The sequence below is a fragment of the Perognathus longimembris genome, chromosome 7, assembly GCF_023159225.1.
Source record: "Perognathus longimembris pacificus isolate PPM17 chromosome 7, ASM2315922v1, whole genome shotgun sequence".
Classification (NCBI taxonomy): Eukaryota; Metazoa; Chordata; class Mammalia; order Rodentia; family Heteromyidae; genus Perognathus; species Perognathus longimembris.
The window spans coordinates 61,276,236-61,293,768 of record NC_063167.1 but is presented as its reverse complement, the minus strand read 5'-3'; the positions used below and the strand labels follow the sequence as shown (position 1 = coordinate 61,293,768).

Sequence of the window (17,533 nt, the reverse complement as noted above, 5' to 3'; positions counted from 1 at the left end):
CACTGATATCAAATGCATCATTCATTAGTTTGCATTGTGTTAAATTAATACATTATATATATTTGTTAGTCTAAATATTTCCTGGTTTTTAGCAACAGTGAATGTTCCTTATGCTTGCTACACATTCAGGTAGCAAACATTTTTCCCATGTTCTGGAAATTGATTTAGAATTGACTTATCAACTTTGCACAGGTGAAATGCAAGTTTATATTTTCGCTTGTGTTTTTATTTCATCCTATTCATTAATAAAACCTTTGTCAAATGCTTATGCTCTTAAATATTTGTTAATACACATGAAACTCATATTCTGGTTTTTACCACCTGAAAACTAATTGTTTGGTATTACTAATAGGCAGCCAAGTTGAAATTAGGCATTTAATACTGAAGTGTCTGGTACTAAGAAGAGAAATTAGCTTTTTGAGGTTTTGTTTCCAACCTCCGGGAGTGCCTTGTCCCGCCATGGCTGGGAGCAAAGCAGTAATCAAGACTGGACTGTGGAACTGGTTTTGGGGTACCTGGGGACCTGTTGCCTGAAGCCAGCAACAGATCCAGAGGGTCCTGTGAACAGAGCTTTTAGTAATAATCAGCTAGGGGAGTGTGCAGAAAGCAAGTAGCAGTTTCTTAGACGTTACCAACACCAGAGTGGGGGGAAATAATCCTAGGATTAGTGGCTTCCTGTAAACAGGAGGTGAAGGTGAGCAGCAAACAAACACAATTGGCATAAGCTCCTGCCTGGCTTTAAGGTCTGGGAAAGCTCAAAGCTGAATAGTTTACACCTAGGGTGGAATCTGTGTGCTAGATCAATAGATCTTTCTCAGGCCACCAGTTCTCTTTGGCAGACCTCATGGCTCCTCATGGTTGCCACACGGTTTTATGGATAATTTAGTTAAGAAAGCTTTGCTCCTAAGGATAGCAAGAATATTGAAGAATTATAAAGCTAGGGAAATGTCTAATCCTTCACAGTTAGCCTTTATAGGCATAAGATCAAATTCTCTCAGTAACATTATAACAGTTTCAAGGGGAATTGTTGCTAGCTAGGAGCATTTTTTTGAGTATACTAATCAAGTAAGACTTTGAATTGAAGGGTTTGTTTTCAGTCTTTACTAAGGTAGGAATAACCTACTAGGATTAAATTCTAGAATTTCTGACAAATATCCAAAAACTAAAGACTGACATGTCATCAGCATTGATATGTGCCTGTTGTCTCTTGTTGCTGTCAGAGTTATCAAACTAGCTCTTTGACGCTGTGGGACCATGAGTCTCTTGTGATTGAAAATGGTATCACAGATCAATTTTGGGACAATACTGCCAGAGGCATGTGATTTCCTTAAAAGTAACAAAACAAATTTTATAGAAGAGAATTAAATCATGCATTCCATTTGCTAGAAAAACTTAACTTTCAATCACTCTCTCTAATTTTCTTCCAGTTTCTTTCTTTCCTTACTATGTTCCTTTTTTAATTTATTCCATCTCTTTTTGAAAAGTTAGCTGCATTCTTTTGAAGACCATTTGCATGGGGACCAAGCTCTTATTATGGAACTTGAAAGGGGACAAACCACATACAAACCATAGCAGGGCCTGAGTGGATTTTATACCAGCTACAGACTTAAGAAAGGACTTGGGCTATTCCTACAGCAAGGATCAGCCTTGCACAGTCCAGAACAAATACCCTTGGTACCTGACATGAGAACCATACTCTTGGTTTCTTCACTCACAGCTGTCACTGTTCTACTTGAATTACATCTCTACTGCCAAACCAAGTTTTTAAGAAAGCAGTGAACTGAGTGTAGGAAGTGGGTCTAACATAACCCACCATGGCCCTGGGTAGTCACCTAGCTTATTTAATCTATTTCTTCACTTTAAAGTGAGAAGAAAAATCCTTATTAAAGTCAACATTATAATGTGTTGTGAAAAATATGGAGGAATGTGAACATTGAAGTAAAACTCTTTCTGCGGGCTGGGGATATGACCTAGTGGCAAGAGTGCTTGCCTCCTATACATGAGGCCCTGGGTTCAATTCCCCAGCACCACATATACAGAAAACGGCCAGAAGCGGCGCTGTGGCTCAAGTGGCAGAGTGCTAGCCTTGAGCAAAAAGAAGCCAGGGACAGTGCTCAGGTCCTGAGTCCAAGCCCCAGGACTGGCCAAAAAAAAACAAAAAAAAAACAACACACAAAAACACACAAAAAAACTGTTTTTGCTTACAATAGTAGGATATAGTATGGGATATACTATATGTTGCACTTTCAGAAACATATCCTTGTCCATTTATCTGAAATGGAGATGATAATAGTCTCAGTCTTAAAACTAGTGAGTAAACACTTGATATAGTGCTTGATCATTCCTTTACTTATTCAACAGGTATTTATAAAATGCCCATTATGTCCCAGGTGCTCTTTTTGTTGCTTGGAATATGAGAGCAGAATCAAACCCAGTTCTCTTTTCTTCAAGTTTATAGTCCATTGTGATAGATAGGTGTCACTAGTTAAAAGCAACTGTGTAAGTGCTATTATACATTCTGTGGAAGAAAGATCCCGAAGCTGACAGTACTATCAAGGAAAGAAGGCTAGTGACAAGCGAGGTTGGATACCAGGCAGAATGAATAAAATTTCCAAAGTCTATGTTGGGGGACTATGAGAGCTGGGTTATTAAAACAGAGAGTAAAAGGGAAGAGGGAACAGAATCTGGATGATGTGACTGGGAGGCTAGCAGGCCCTTGGCTGTTTTGGGAGTTACATCAGAGAGGCAGAACCTCTAATAATGATTAGGATAGAAATTTCTCCAAAGGGATTGCAAGCTGTGTACAGAATTCTGGTTTCTCTGAATCTGGTGGTGAATCGGAAGGTCTGGCTATCAGGATAGTAATACATATACATTGGATTCGCTAGGACAAAACTAGGGTATATAACAAACTCTCCTTGAAGCCTTGACAATGTAGTTGATGGCCTTGAAGAGCATGCCATGGAGCTGTGTACACACCTGGCTGAGGAATTCTGGATTTCCCAGGGTTTGGAGAGGTTTGAAATGAGAGGGAAACATGACAGTATTTGTGATTAGATTTGCATTTTGGGAACCTTGCATTTCATTGCTGAAAATGAACTGAAGGAGTTTGAGTCAATCTATGTACTTCTGTTAGGAACTTAGCCAGAATGTGTTACCATGTGAGAAATGATGGCGATTTGAATAACAGGTGGAGGTAAAGGGGGTGGAAATAAGGAAAGATGAGTTCCAGAGACACCCAGATGATAAAGTGTATAGAAATTGGAGATGACTATGCCAAGAGTTGCGGCAAAGTGTCAAGATCAAGAACTTGGTTTTAGATATTTTGATTTGGGAGGTGGAGATGAAAGGATCACAGTTTGAGGCAAAAACTTTATGAAACTCTATTAGTAATTACTACAGTAGTTGTATATATTATTGCCACTGGTTTACTTTCTAGGGGATAAAATGATTCCTGGTTTATTTATGGGTACTCAGCATCCTGCTCATTCCCTGGCATAGAATGTACAGTACTGTTACGTCTCAGATAGGAACTGTCTGCCACAGCCTCATGGGTTGAATACTTGGTCCCTGGCTGGTGGTTCAATTTTGTAAGGTGGGGAAACTTGAGGAGATGACACCCAGCTAGATGGAGTAGATCAGTGGAGGTCTTTGAAGGTTTTACATGGTCCTTGGCCCCTCCCTGTCCTCTACTCTCCTGTGAGGGGAGGAGCTTCTACAGCTAGGTTGTGCACTACAGTGAATCCTCTGAAACCTGTAACAAGTATGACAAGAAATGTACTCACTACCTTATGTATGTAACTGTAACACCTCTGTACATCACCTTGACCCTAAAATTAAATTAAAAAATACAAACTAAGAAGACAAAATGAAAAGAAAAATAAAACAGAAACAATGGCAATTAAAATTTCCTTCCTCTCCGATGCCATTCCTTACAAGTATTTTTCATCGTGACACAAAATCTGACTGATTTTTTTATATTGTTCCTGACTAAGTTTTTTTTTTTTTTTTTTTTTGGCCAGTCCTGGGCCTTGGACTCAGGGCCTGAGCACTGTCCTGGCTTCTTCCCGCTCAAGGCTAGCACTCTGCCTCTTGAGCCACAGCGCCACTTCTGGCCGTTTTCTGTATATGTGGTGCTGGGGAATCGAACCTAGGGCCTCGTGTATCCGAGGCAGGCACTCTTGCCACTAGGCTATATCCCCAGCCCCCTGACTAAGTTTTTTATACCTCTCCTTTGCTCTTTCACTACATCTTTGCACAAAGATTTGTTTTACAAGCTGAGAATCCTGCACCTGATAGACAAGGACTTGAGCCACACCCAGTCCTCTTTATGGTCTCATACTTGTGTCCGGGCCAGGGTTGGACCGACATCCTCCTATCTCTGGCTCTTGTGTAGCTGGCATTACAGACATGAACCACCATGTTTGGTGTGTCTCCTGAAATAGTTTCATAAAGTTTTTGCCTCAAACTGGCCTCAAACTGTGATCCATTTGTCTCCACCTCCCATGTAGCTGGAAATTATATGTGTGAGCCAACACATCTAGCCCTCTTTTACTACTCTTCTAGCTTTTTTTCTTCTACTATATCTCTTCTTTTCTATGCATAGTTCTAATTGTGATACTTTTCTTCTATTTCCTAGAAGAGTCTGGTGTTCCAAGTCCAGGGATCAGCAAATAGTTTTGAATAAGGCCAAATAATTTCCATCATAACCATTCAAATCAGCCTTTTGATGTCAAAAGTAGTCATGGATAATACATAAAAATGGGACTGACTGAGTTCCAATATTATTTTTAAAACAGATGTGGGCTGGATTTGGCTCAGCACTTGTGCCTGTTAGACCTCTCTGCCTAGTCCACCATATGTTTTAGCTAATATTTTCAGTTATCTTAAACCTACTGCAAACACATTCAAGTTGTTTCTGATGTATCTTTCTACTCCCACCCTTCTCTGCTCAATTTTATTGATATTTTCTTTCACAAAATTACATACCATTTTACTCTCTTTTACTTCTTGTATTTTCCTATCTAGCTAAACCATAGTAATTTTTTCCTATTGCTGCCTCACAAATAATCATGAACTCTACTTTTTAAAATAAAAATGACTTCTTGATTCTTCCTCTTCCTTTCTTTCCATCTATATGAATCTTATGTGGTTCCCTAACCTATGCCATTTGGAATCCTTTTTTCTACTTTTGACTGATGTGATCCTCATTCTTCTATCTCTGATTATCACAAATCACAACTAACAAAGGATTGTTGTCCTTGCAAGGAAATCAATATTCCAATCAAAAACCAGCAAAAATTTTTACCAGATGTCTCACCAGAGATGTACAACTTGAACATGAATGGATTTCTACTTTGTATGCCATTAGGGACTGGCAAATTAAAGTGAAATATGACTACACACTTGTTGGAATGCTCCAAATCCAAATCACTAGCAATTCCACATGCTGAAAAGGATGTGGAGCACCTGGAATGCTCTTTGGTTCTTGATGGGAATGATAAAATGGTACAAATCCTTTTGAAGAGTCTCTATACTTAGAGAATCTTGTAAGAGTCTCGTGGAAGTACCTAATCTGGGTTTTATATCAGAGCCATTAATCCATTAATGATATAAAGTATTACTCCACTCTTGAGGCCACAGCCTTAGTCATTTCTTAAAGGATTCAATTCTAATAAAACAGGGATTATATTTAGGGATAATGTTGAGTAGATGCTCCCATTGCCCAGCCCCAGTAACTATTGTACTTAGCACATCATCATGCTCGACTATTTCCAGATGGCTGCTAGTAAATTTTCTTTTTTCCTTGAAGAGTTTAGAGGACTATTTTAGAATCCTTGGGAGTAGAGACGGTTTGCCTTTCAAGGTCTCCTCTCCTCACCTCTTTACTTTTCCCAAACAAGAAGTGCCACAGAATTAATAACTTGCCCTTTTGGCCCACAATAGCCTGCAACCAACTTTGGATGAATTAATTCCAGAGCTATGTGTTTCATATGGGTTCTCAATTTCTAGGGGATTAAGCTTGAGCCACCCACAATGGAGCAAGCTTTGTAACGTATCCTTGTTGGTTGTCCTGTCTTCCTTGCCTGGCCTGTCTGCTTCTGTGCCAGTGTTGCCTGCACTTTCCAAATACTACTTTTATTTGGACTTTTCAATCCATCAGGATTTGTTTCTGGGGAACTTAAACTAAGCAATACTTCTTAAATAACACCTACAACTAAAAATTAAATTGGAAAAACTACATTTTATTCTTTAAAATTGTAAATACCTTTTAATTTTCAACTATTTCCTGGAAATTTTACTTGGACATATCTCAAACCTGACATGTCCACAGTAAAGTCAGAATTTGACATTGTTCCCACATTGATTTGGAAGAGGAGATGATTGGTGGGACTTGGTCTGTGTGCTTTCTTTCTCTCACCTTTAAATGAAAATTCATTTAAATGAATTCAACATGTACAGTGTGCTCTCCATTTCTCTGGGAGTATAAATAACACCTCACAGAGATCTAACTTGTACTTAAGTTCATGGTTAGCTATTTTTACACAATGACCTCAGTCTTGGCTGGACTTGCTGGAATCTGGGATCAGTTAGTTTACATTTTGATTTACTCTGATAATGTTAACCTCAGACTTGGTTCAGCAAATATTTCAAGTACTAAGATAAACATAAAATGTTGTGACTTACAAACAATCTTTGTGTCCAATTTAGGCATCAGTCTTCTAGATGTAGCTAGCTTTACATAATTATTATTTATGTATCATGAAATGAATTTGAAATTCACTTGGGCTTATGATTCATAACTGACTGATTTCATATTTTTTGTTTTAAAGTATCCTGAACTTTCAGGAAAACCAACTGAATGTAGCATGCAAAGTAGCTAATTAGTGAATAGAAAATACTGATTTTGGTACATTTCTTTAGGCTTAGCAAGTCAAAATAAATATCCAGTTTTTTCATTCATTTGTGTGTAGCAAAAGTAAAAATTTACTTTTTCTTCCTGTTGAGACAAAGTCTTGCTGTTTACTCCATGTTGGCCTCAGACTTGCTATTTAGCCAAGGCTGGCCCCAAACTTGTGATCTACCTGTTGTAGTCTCTCGACTGCCACATTACAGGCTTTTTTATTACCATGTCCAGCTGTAGTTACAGGTATTTTAAATAACAACTTGGCATATATTACTCTTCAAAACTGTGCCCCATCATTATGGATGATTTTATTAAGATTGATTGCTAGTAGTATAATTGACAAATCAGGAACAAACATTCTCATTGGTTCCAGAATGTTTGTTTATTAATGGTGTACAGAGAAAAGTTATAGATGATCTTCAAAAAAGTAAACAAATAGTTAAAATCTATTGGAGTTTCATTCTAGTAATTTTCTATTTCTAGTTTGATAATACTAAATAAAGCCAGTGAATTATTCATAAAATGATGGCATATGTATATAAAAATGATAGTGTGCTATATACTATTTAAAAATAGCATTTTTTTTTTTGCCAGTCCTGGGCCTTGAACTCAGGACCTAAGTGCTGTCCCTGGCCCTCTTTGTGCTCAGGGCTAATGCTCTATCACTTGAGTCATAGTGCCACTTCCAGCTTTTTAAGAGAAGTTTATTGGAAATAAGTCTCATGGACTTTCTTCCCGGCCTGTCTTTGAACCACAATCCTCAGATCTCAGCCTCTTGAGTAGCTAGGATTACAAGTCTGAGCCACTGACACTCAGCTTGAAAATAGCAGTGAGGAAGGAACGCACTAATGTCCATCCTGACTATACTGTTATAGTTCACCTGAATGCTTCCTGGATCCCAGATATTTCATTGACTATTCTGTTACCTACATGATCACCTTACTAAGATCAAATGTGAGGAATGTCTCAAGGCCAGGGAAATAATGATAGTATGATTCAAACATGTTTCTGACCATTTTTTGAATATCTATGTTTACTTTGAGAAAATAATTAACAATATAAACTGAAGTCTTATAATTATAATTTAGATTTATTTATAATTTAGTTATTAGATTTAGCAGTGTTTGTGTATCAAGAGAAAATTTGTTTTGTATACAGTTTTATTTCCAATTATGATGAGTAGGAATGGTCCCATTCTGAGAATAAGAATTTTGTATTGAAATAAATGTATGCTTACCATTTTTTCTTGTCATTAGTATAACATTTTATTTTATTTTTCTTCCTTATTGTCAAAGTGAGGTACAGAGGGGTTACAGTTTCATATGTAAGGCAAGTACATTTCTTATCCAACTTGTTACCTCCTCCCTCATTATCTCCCCATATTCCCCCTACCACTTCCCTCCCCCGCCATGAGTTGTACAGTTGGTTCATAACAATGGATTTTTAAAGTATTGCTATTGCAATGGTTTGTCTTTTTCCTTTGTCTCTTGATTTTGGCCTTCCATTTCCCTTCCCTAGTTCCAATACATATATATACAGTATCTGGGGTACTAAGATTAGTTACAGTGATAGCAGGGGTAAAACCATGGGAAGTTAATAGGAGAGAAAAAAGGTGGGTACAGTTTCACATGGTATATCAAAAATAACTACGACAATGATATATTATGTTTTCATATCTTGGAGTTCATTTTGCTTAGCATCATCTTATGTGTTCATATGGGCATAGCTATTGAGCTATTGTGATCTTCTGCTCTGACTACCCTAGACATGTAGTAATTATTCCCTATGAGGGAAACCATAGAGCTTTCTTGCTCATGACTAGTGCTCTACCACTTGAGCCACAGCTCAACTTGTAGCTTTTTTGGTGGTTAATTGGAGATGAGTCTTATGTACTTTCTTGTCCAAGCTGGCTTCAAAATGCCACCCTCAGATATTAGCCTCTTGAGTAGGATTACAGCCATGACCCACTGGCACCTGGATTGTTCTGATATCTTTATCCTAACCTACTCCTCCACCAAAGACAAGTTCCATCCTCCAACTATATAGATTAGCATTATGAAGTCAGGATTCTCATTTTTCCTGGACAACAGAAAGTGAGAACTCCATGGACAGATAATAATGAGGAACATGTGACTCAAGAAAAGTACTTCATTTCCATAGCCTCAGTGATACCAAAGCCAGGAGCAATGATAATATTCTAGACTAATATCATAGTTGACTTTGAGTCTGCCAAAATGTATCTCTTCTTTTAATATTTGTACTAAAACTTCTTCAGCCTGGATATCAACTTCTCATAGTATCATCTAACTAGAAACAAAGTGAGAAGCAAAAAGTAAATATAACTGATTTCTTGTTAAAATAGAATAATGTTCCTGTTGAAAGCACGAATTTAGGTATAGTTTGTTTAGCATTGGATCTCATGCTAAAGTCTTATCTTTTGGATTGGTGAGGAACAGAACCTATGAATACTGAAGGCAGAAATATAAATGACAGGCAACCTCATTTTTGGAGACAGTGACCTAAAGGCCTGTTATTTATGACTCTAATATTTTTCTGGCCAATAGTATTAGAATTTAGGATTAGAATTAGAAGCAACTGTGACTTTAGCCATCTTGCATGATGTTAGATTTCTACTATGATTTTAACCTTCCATAGTCTTTCACTATGCTTTACCACTATGCTTTCCCAACTTTGCTTCAAATTAAGTCAGTTATTTTTAACAGCAAAAGTCTCCATTTTCCAGTCTCTCCACTATGGAGCACTGCTGTACCAATGGTGCCAATGGAGCTAGAGGGTGTGTGTATAGAGATGGCTTTGAGTTTAAATGACACTTTTACTACTTAGTCTCGGCTCAACAGTGTCCCTTGAGTAATATCTGCTTCACTTCTTGGATGCCATAGGTCAATTTCCAGAATCTTGAATTGGTTATTCTGGATGATTTTGTATAGTTTTATCATTATGATTTGAGAAGAATTGATGCAGGTACTTCTACTCTGAGTCTAATTTTTATTAAAGTGTTAGAAGCTTTATTTTGAGGTCAGAGTTAGAAACCTTATGCAGATCATGACTGACATTTCCCCTCCTGACAGCTGAATTGTTAGCGTTAGACTTTTTTTTTTTTAACCATTCCTGGGCCTTGAACTCAGAGTCGGAGCACTGTCTCTGGCGGCTTCTTCTTCTTCTTCTTCTTCTTGTTCTTCTTCTTGTTCTTCTTCTTGTTCTTGTTCTTCTTGTTCTTGTTCTTGTTCTTCTTCTTCTTCTTCTTCTTCTTCTTTTCTTTTCTTTCATTTCTTTTCTTTTTTTTTTTTTTTTTTTTTTTTTTTTTGCTCAAGGCTAGCACTCTGCCACTTGAGCCACAGTGCCATTTCTGGCCATTTCTTATATATGAGGTGCTGAAGAATAGAACCCAGGCTTCATGTATACAAGGCAAGCACTCCTGCCACTAGGCAATATTTCCGGCACGATAGCGTTAGAAAGACATGAATTCACCTTTTTGTTGTTTTCAGAGTAGGAACTGTAAACCAGAGTTTCTTTTGCAGTTGCTATTTGGATTGTTCTTATTATGATTGTATTAGAGGCTGACCTTATATCAGTCTTCTACACTTTTGCTATACTTCCTATGGAGGCCCAGTCCTTTGCCCTTGAAATAATCTTGCACTGGTCAGAATATATGAGAATCTCGTCTGCCTGGAGAAGGGAGTCCTTAAACCAGTGGTTGAAGCAATCTTACTCCTCAAGAGTTCTGATGCAGCCCATTTTGACAACTGCTGGCATTGCATAAAGACTCAAAAGGTAGCTGTTATTTCCATTAATTCTGCTGCATTTTGTTATGCCTAAGATGTACGATATACCATTGAATTATTTACCTGACACCCCTCCCCCTAAAAAAGCCCAATCTGCAATTATGCTATATAATATGCTTTCTTAGTACTACACTTTTATTTTATAGATATTGGAAGAGGCTTTAAAGGTAGGCTTTAAAACATCTCCTCATTTTCAAACATACAAAAAGGGAAAATATACATAGAATAATTGGTTAATACTTTTAGTTGGTATTTGTTCTGTGGCTTGAACGCAGAACCTGGGTGGTATCTGAGTTTTTTGTTTGTTTGTTTGTTTTTTGCTGAAGCTGGCCACAGCTTCACTTCTGGCCTTTTGGTGGTTAACTGGATATTAGACTTTCACAGACTTTCCTTCCCAGGATGGCTTTGAACTTCAGTCTTCAGATCTCAGCCTTTTAGGATTACAGGCATGAGCCATAGGCATCTGGCCTGGTTAAGATATTCTTTAGATTTCTTTGGAAAAACATTGTCCTGGATGCTTTCTTGATTTAGTTTTAAACAGTGCTGCCTGGCAAACAGGAGTTGAATGATCAACTCCTCAACAGCTGGGGTTGTGGTACGACTGTAACTTGGGAGGCTGAAGCAGAATCACCACTTGAAGACCAGCCTGGGCTTGATAACGCATCATTTCTGAAGAGTTCTATTACTGAATGCAATTTTTTCCTGTCTTGCTTCTGACACCAATGCTGCTGATTTTGCTGTGTATATACAGTGTTAACTATAACAGGAATGCCTTCTGGCTGAGAGCTACTATAAAACACATAATCGTCTCAGAGGAGTGAGAAACTGAACAAAGAAGTATGGCTTAGAACCAAAGAATTGGTGCTAGTAATTATACATAGTCTCTGCTCTTTACTCATTTATCTACCTCTATTTTAGAGATGAATCTTACTGGTTACTCTATATGTACCTGCCCACATTTCTTCTTTTCCTTTCTTTTAAGAAATATTCTTGCTTCTTTACTTTAGGTGCTGGTTATATTTAAGGTAATGAATCTGTTTTTCTATATTCTTCTTGCCCAAATAAAGTCTTAAAATTAGATATTTAGTCCTCTGAATATAGTTGAAGCCATACAATAATGAATTTATTAGGTTTCTCCAGAGAAGCAGAATTCATAGTGTCTGTGTCTATGTAGTGGGGAATAAGACTCTTTAAGGAATTGGATTGTGCAGGGAGAGGATATGAAATCTGCAGAGCAGAATGACAGGCTGGAGACTAGCATAGAACTGATAGTGTAAGTTGCATCTAAAGAGAATAAAGCTGGATTTCCTTTCTGGGGAAAACTCAGTTTGTTTTCTCATAAACCTTCAACTGATTGAATGGGGCCATCCCACATGAGAGTAATTTGCTTTACTCAGTGTTGATAGATTTAAATGTTAATTTCACTCCCAAAGTACCTTCACAACAATATCTCCTCTGGTGTTTAGCAATTCTATTCGTACTATGGCCTACCAAGTTGACACATAATGTTAGTCATCACAATGAAATTAATTTTATTCATAATATTAATCATGGAATAACAAATGACCTGAGTGAGTCAAATCATTTGTGAGTGATATTATCATTCCTATCTACTATTACCTACCAAATAGTAAGTGGCACGTTTAAGTTGTCCTAGTCTTTATGTATTTCAGGAATACAGTGTGTATGTATAAGGTCTACTGAGGAGCAAGTATAAATATGTGTATATATTTGTATAGAATGACTATATCTTGAATATGTAATTTAAATATTTTATTATTCCATATAATATCTAAATGTACCACATATATATACACAGGATGTAATTTTATTCATTCATAAGGAATAATGAAATTATATCATTTGCATCAAAATAGATCTGGAATAAAAAGATCACTGAATTAAACCAAACACAGAAAGACAAAGGTGAGATTTTTTTTTCTTGTAGACCATGAAATAGAACTTTCATGTAAACACACACAGGTTCATGTGTACATGTACATGATTAAGCTGACTAAAAGAAGGCATAAGCAAGAGTGAAACTCAATGGTACGAACCCTTAAACAATTAAAGGGTTTAACAAAATAAATACCAGGATGCTGAAACATGTCTTATATGGAGAAGAGTTTTAATGTGAGAAGGATGGGAAAATAACAAAAAGGAATACACTCTTAATACTCAATGTACATACATAGTAAAGGAAGTGGGAAACTTAATGAGACTGGTGGGGGTAAGGGACAGGTGGGAAAGAGAAGAGTTATGGAAAAGGTAACTCTGAGCAGGATGCATTGTACACATAAAGAGACATGTTAAATTGTAACTTATATAACCATTTAAAATAAAAATAAGAAATACAAGAATTTGTACTAGAACAAATGATGATGATGCATGCTTATGTTCCCAGAAACTGGGAGGCAAAGCTAGGAAGACTGAAGTGAAGACCAGCTGTTACTAGAAGTTACTAGAAGACCCTATCTGCAATGCAAACTAAAAGAAAAAAGAAGTGAGAGTATGGCATATTCTGAAGCCCAGAATTTAATCCTCAGTACCAAATAAATAAATAAATTAAATAAAATGAAAAAAGAAAAGAACACATTGAAATATTCAGTTCCTTAAATAATCTCTAGGGACTTAATAAGAAATATTATGCCAAATTCTGTGGGAAGGATATACTAGGTTCACTGCCTTTATGAAGATTACATGTTAGTGACGTAAAGAAGAAATTTAAGTGAAAGATTTAATAAAACAATTGAATAACACCAGGAAAAAACAACCTACAGAGATGATTTTAAATTGTATACCAAATGTATATTGTAAGATTCAGTTTTCCATATTCTTAATGAATTGCTTCTCCAATTAGTGGATTGACTGGGGAGAAAAATAAAATTCTCTAAAATTAATCTATTAATGTAAGAATTGTTCTAAAGAATGCACAATCTTTCCTAGTGAGATTTGTACAGTGGAACTTGAATGCTAGATTGAATTCTAGAAAAATATTATATTATAAATTATATTGTCATTGCATGTAATATATTTTTATACAAATTATTATTATTATAGTTGATAAGAATATTATAGATTTTTGGATTAATTTTTATTTTCAGATTGTTTTTAAACTACCTTCTCTGAAAGAAGAATTTGTATGTACATAGTGAAGGCAGGAGGTAGATTTTTTTCTTGCTAGTGCACTTAAGAAGATGCTGAGAATAAACCCATGTTTAACATGTTCCATAATGAAATTATAAAGGGAAAACTGAATTTTAAAGCAGATTTGTGATACATTTTTATACTCTTAGCTATTGGAAAGGAAGGTAATGGTGAAGAGAAGGAATGGATGAGTGATGGAGAAAATGAATTTGTATTTGAAAATATCTGTGGAGATATTATTGTGCACTGGTTAACTTCAGGCACCACTTCTCTCTTCATTCCATAAAAGTTTATTACAATGAAGGATAAAAATAGTCCTTTTTCACTGCATTTCTATAAAAGGACTGCTTTTATGGCAGATTGTGGTACCAGTTAGAGTGTCTTTAAAAATCTGGAATGAATATTTTTTTAAATGAGCTAAACTTATTAAAACATAGTTGAATTTAATGTATTTTTTAACAGGCTGTCTACTGGAAAAGGCTATTTAGTATTTTATGTCTTACCAAAGATTAATTTGTAAATTCACTTTGCATTTAGTTTAATGTTCAAGAAATAAAAGTCTTATTCTTTTTCTTTCTTCCTTATCACTCTTTCTTGTAAGATATAAGGAAGACTATGAACTACAAAACTATAAACCAAACACAGCATTATATAGACTAGATCTGAAAATTTGCCTTTTTTCAAATGGATTTCCTAAACTTTGAATGATACTGAGATAATGGTTTAATTTTACTGGGGTTTAATCTAATATAGAAGAATTCAAAGACTGACAAAATTGTCTGATCCTATATGTTGGTACAATTCAACATTTCTACTGTTAACTTCAAAAACATTTTGGACAATTTTATCACCCTGATATGGTAGCTCAGCAGTTTGCACCTATGTTTCAGGGTCTGTGTTTAACATAGGAGATTATTGAAATTAAGATATTCATAAAGCTCAGTGCTAGCTGTCTCATGGAGAAAAAATCCAAACAAAACCATGAGGACTCTTCTTCTTATTTCCTTTGAGTTGTAACATTTTAAGCAAGGACATTTTTAGTCAAAGAAAAACAAACCTCAAATCTATATTCCTTTAGAGGGAAGATGATGCAGCTATGAATCCTCTCAGAGTCAAGTCCAAATTGGTAAATGAACCTGTCTTCTTCTATAGTCCAAAAATAAGTCCCAGACCTCTTAATGGCCTTAGCTGGATACATGTTCATTGCTAAACCAACTTCATGTTCAAGAGGTTAGGATTTCATGATTTTTTAAAGGCTTATATTATTTACTCCTCTTTAGAGACAAGTGGTATATTGATTTATTTAAATCTCAGTCACCCAAGGAAATCAGAAAGGGCCTGTTTTCCCTAGATGCAGTGAGCTGTGAAGTTTCTTTGTAGGGATGTCTGCCCTTGACAAGCCTAGGTGGAAAAGGTCACCAGACTCTGGTGACAGGATGCAGTGAACTTGAATCAACAGTCTTTGAAGTAGCCCTTATCTTTCACTAGCTTTGTGCTTCCTCCCCTGGTATGTTTCTTAGTGACATTTCCAGAATTTACTACCTCAGTCCAGATATCTTTCTTTCCCTGGCCATTCTTTCACAAATTTATGGTCCTTTCTCTAAGAAGATTGTCGAACTTTGTTGTTTCTTCAGACTTCATAGTTCTATGAAGGTCCCTTTCTTGTTCTCCTCTTAATCAGCTCTTGGGTTCTCAGGCTCAGGCAATGAGTGTACATAAGAATAATTAGTATAGGTTTAGGCAAATCATAGCAGAGCATCACAAGGCCCAATAGCTATACCCTTATGAACACCTAAGATGATGCTAAGTGAAATGAACTCCATGTTATGGAGACAATTGTTATATCACAGTTGTAACTACTTTCAACATCCCATGTGTATCTGTAGCTTCTATTATTGATGATGTTCTTTTATCACCTTCCTGTGGTTGTACCTACACTATCTCTGTAATCTTATCTGAGTATATTGGAAACCGTGTATACTAGTATTGGAACTAGGAAATTGAAAGGGAATACCAAAGTTGAGAGACACAGGGTAAAAAAAGACAAACAACTACAAAAGCAATACTTGCAAAACTGTTTGGTGTAAGTGAACTGAACACCTCAGGGGGGGGGAAGGGTAAGGGGGAGGGGGAGGGGGTATGAGGGACAAGGTAACAAACAGTACAAGAAATGTATCCAATGCCTAACGTATGAAACTGTAACCTCTCTATACATCAGTTTGATAATAAAAATTGGAAAGAAAAAAAAAAGAACTAAGCGAAAGTGGCTCAGGGATCTCTCTGTCTTCCCTACACATGGATTGAGTGTGAGGGAGAAGTTTCTCAATGATGAAACAAAGTACTGTCGGCAGAAAAATGGGAAAATGGAAACGATGGAAAAAAGAATCAATATTCAACATCATTGTACTGGTGATTTGGCATGTTGTTGGCTGTATCTTTTTTTTTTTTTGTTTTTTTTTTTTTTTTGGCCATGGGCCTTGAACTAAGGGACAGGTGCTGTCCCTGAGCTTTTCCCCTCAAGGTTAGTGCCCTACCACTGTGAACCTCAGCTCCACATCTATTTTTCTGGTGGCTAATTGGAGATAAGAGTCTCACAGACTTTCCTGTCCTGGCTGGCTTTGAACTGCAATCCTCAAATCTCAGCCTCCTGAGTAACTAGGATTACAGGTGTAATTACAGGAGTGAGCCACCAGCTCCCAAAACAGTAATTCCTGTTGGAGTAGCATGTCCAGTAAAGAGGCAGTTAGCTGATAGAACCAGGAAGTTAAAGTAATAGTTGCTTAAACAAGATGGAGATTTATTTTCTCTGGAGGTAGGCAACCCAAGGCTGGTGCAGCATTTCCAAGGGCAAACCACCTCACTATGAATTGCCACAGCTCCTTCAATCACATATGCATGCATTCTGGGTTAGAAAGAAGGAAAACAAGTATTTGTTGATTGTCTACTTCTCTTTCAAGATGTTTTTCCAGCTCTGCTTAACAGTTTTCTTTCCTTTAAAAAATTATTTCTTTATTGTCAAAGTGATGTACAGAGGGGTTACATAAGGCAGTGCATACATTTCTTAGCCAACGTGTAACCTCCTCCCTCATTTCTCCCCCACCTTCCCCCCTCCAGCTTTCCCTTTCCTCCATGAGTTATACAGTTGGTTTAGAGCATATAGTTTTGTAAGCTTTTCTGTTGCATTGGTTTGTTTTTAATCTTTTGTCTCTCTATTTTGATATTCCCCTTCTCTTCCCTAGTTCCAATATTTGTATATATAATATCCAGGGTACCAAAATCAGTTACAGTGATATCAGGGGCAAAACCATGGTGAAGACAAAAGAAAAAGGCATAATTTTACATGGTATGTTGAAAATAACAAGTGATAAACCACTGTTTCCATAACTTGGAGTTTGTTTTGCTTAGCATCATCTTGTGTGTTCATATGTACATAGCTATTGAGCTATTGTGATCTTCTGCTAGGATTATCCTATACGTGTACTAGTTATTCCCAACGAGGGAAACTATAGAGTCTATGTTTCTTTGGGTCTGGCTCACTTCACTTAGATGAGTGGATCAAGAAAATGTGGTACATATACACAATAGAATTCTATGCTTCTATCAGAAAGAATAACATTGCCCCATTCATAAGGAAATGGAAGGACTTTGAAAAAATCATACCAAATGAACAGTTTTC

At 36.6% G+C, this 17,533-nt stretch overlaps 1 protein-coding gene across 4 annotated transcripts in view; it reads left to right on the top strand.

Moving 5' to 3' along the window:
* The window catches only part of Ttll7 (tubulin tyrosine ligase like 7), a 128,400-nt gene that overhangs the window by 16,822 nt on the left and 94,045 nt on the right, over positions 1–17,533 (top strand). Inside the window, exon 1 of one of the 4 annotated variants that reach the window (XM_048351659.1) lies at positions 5,367–5,387. The exons of the other annotated variants lie outside the window; for them this stretch is intronic. The gene's annotated coding sequence lies outside the window, so the exon portion shown is untranslated. Of the gene's footprint in view, positions 1–5,366; positions 5,388–17,533 lie in introns of those variants that run through there. 4 annotated transcript variants of the gene reach the window in all.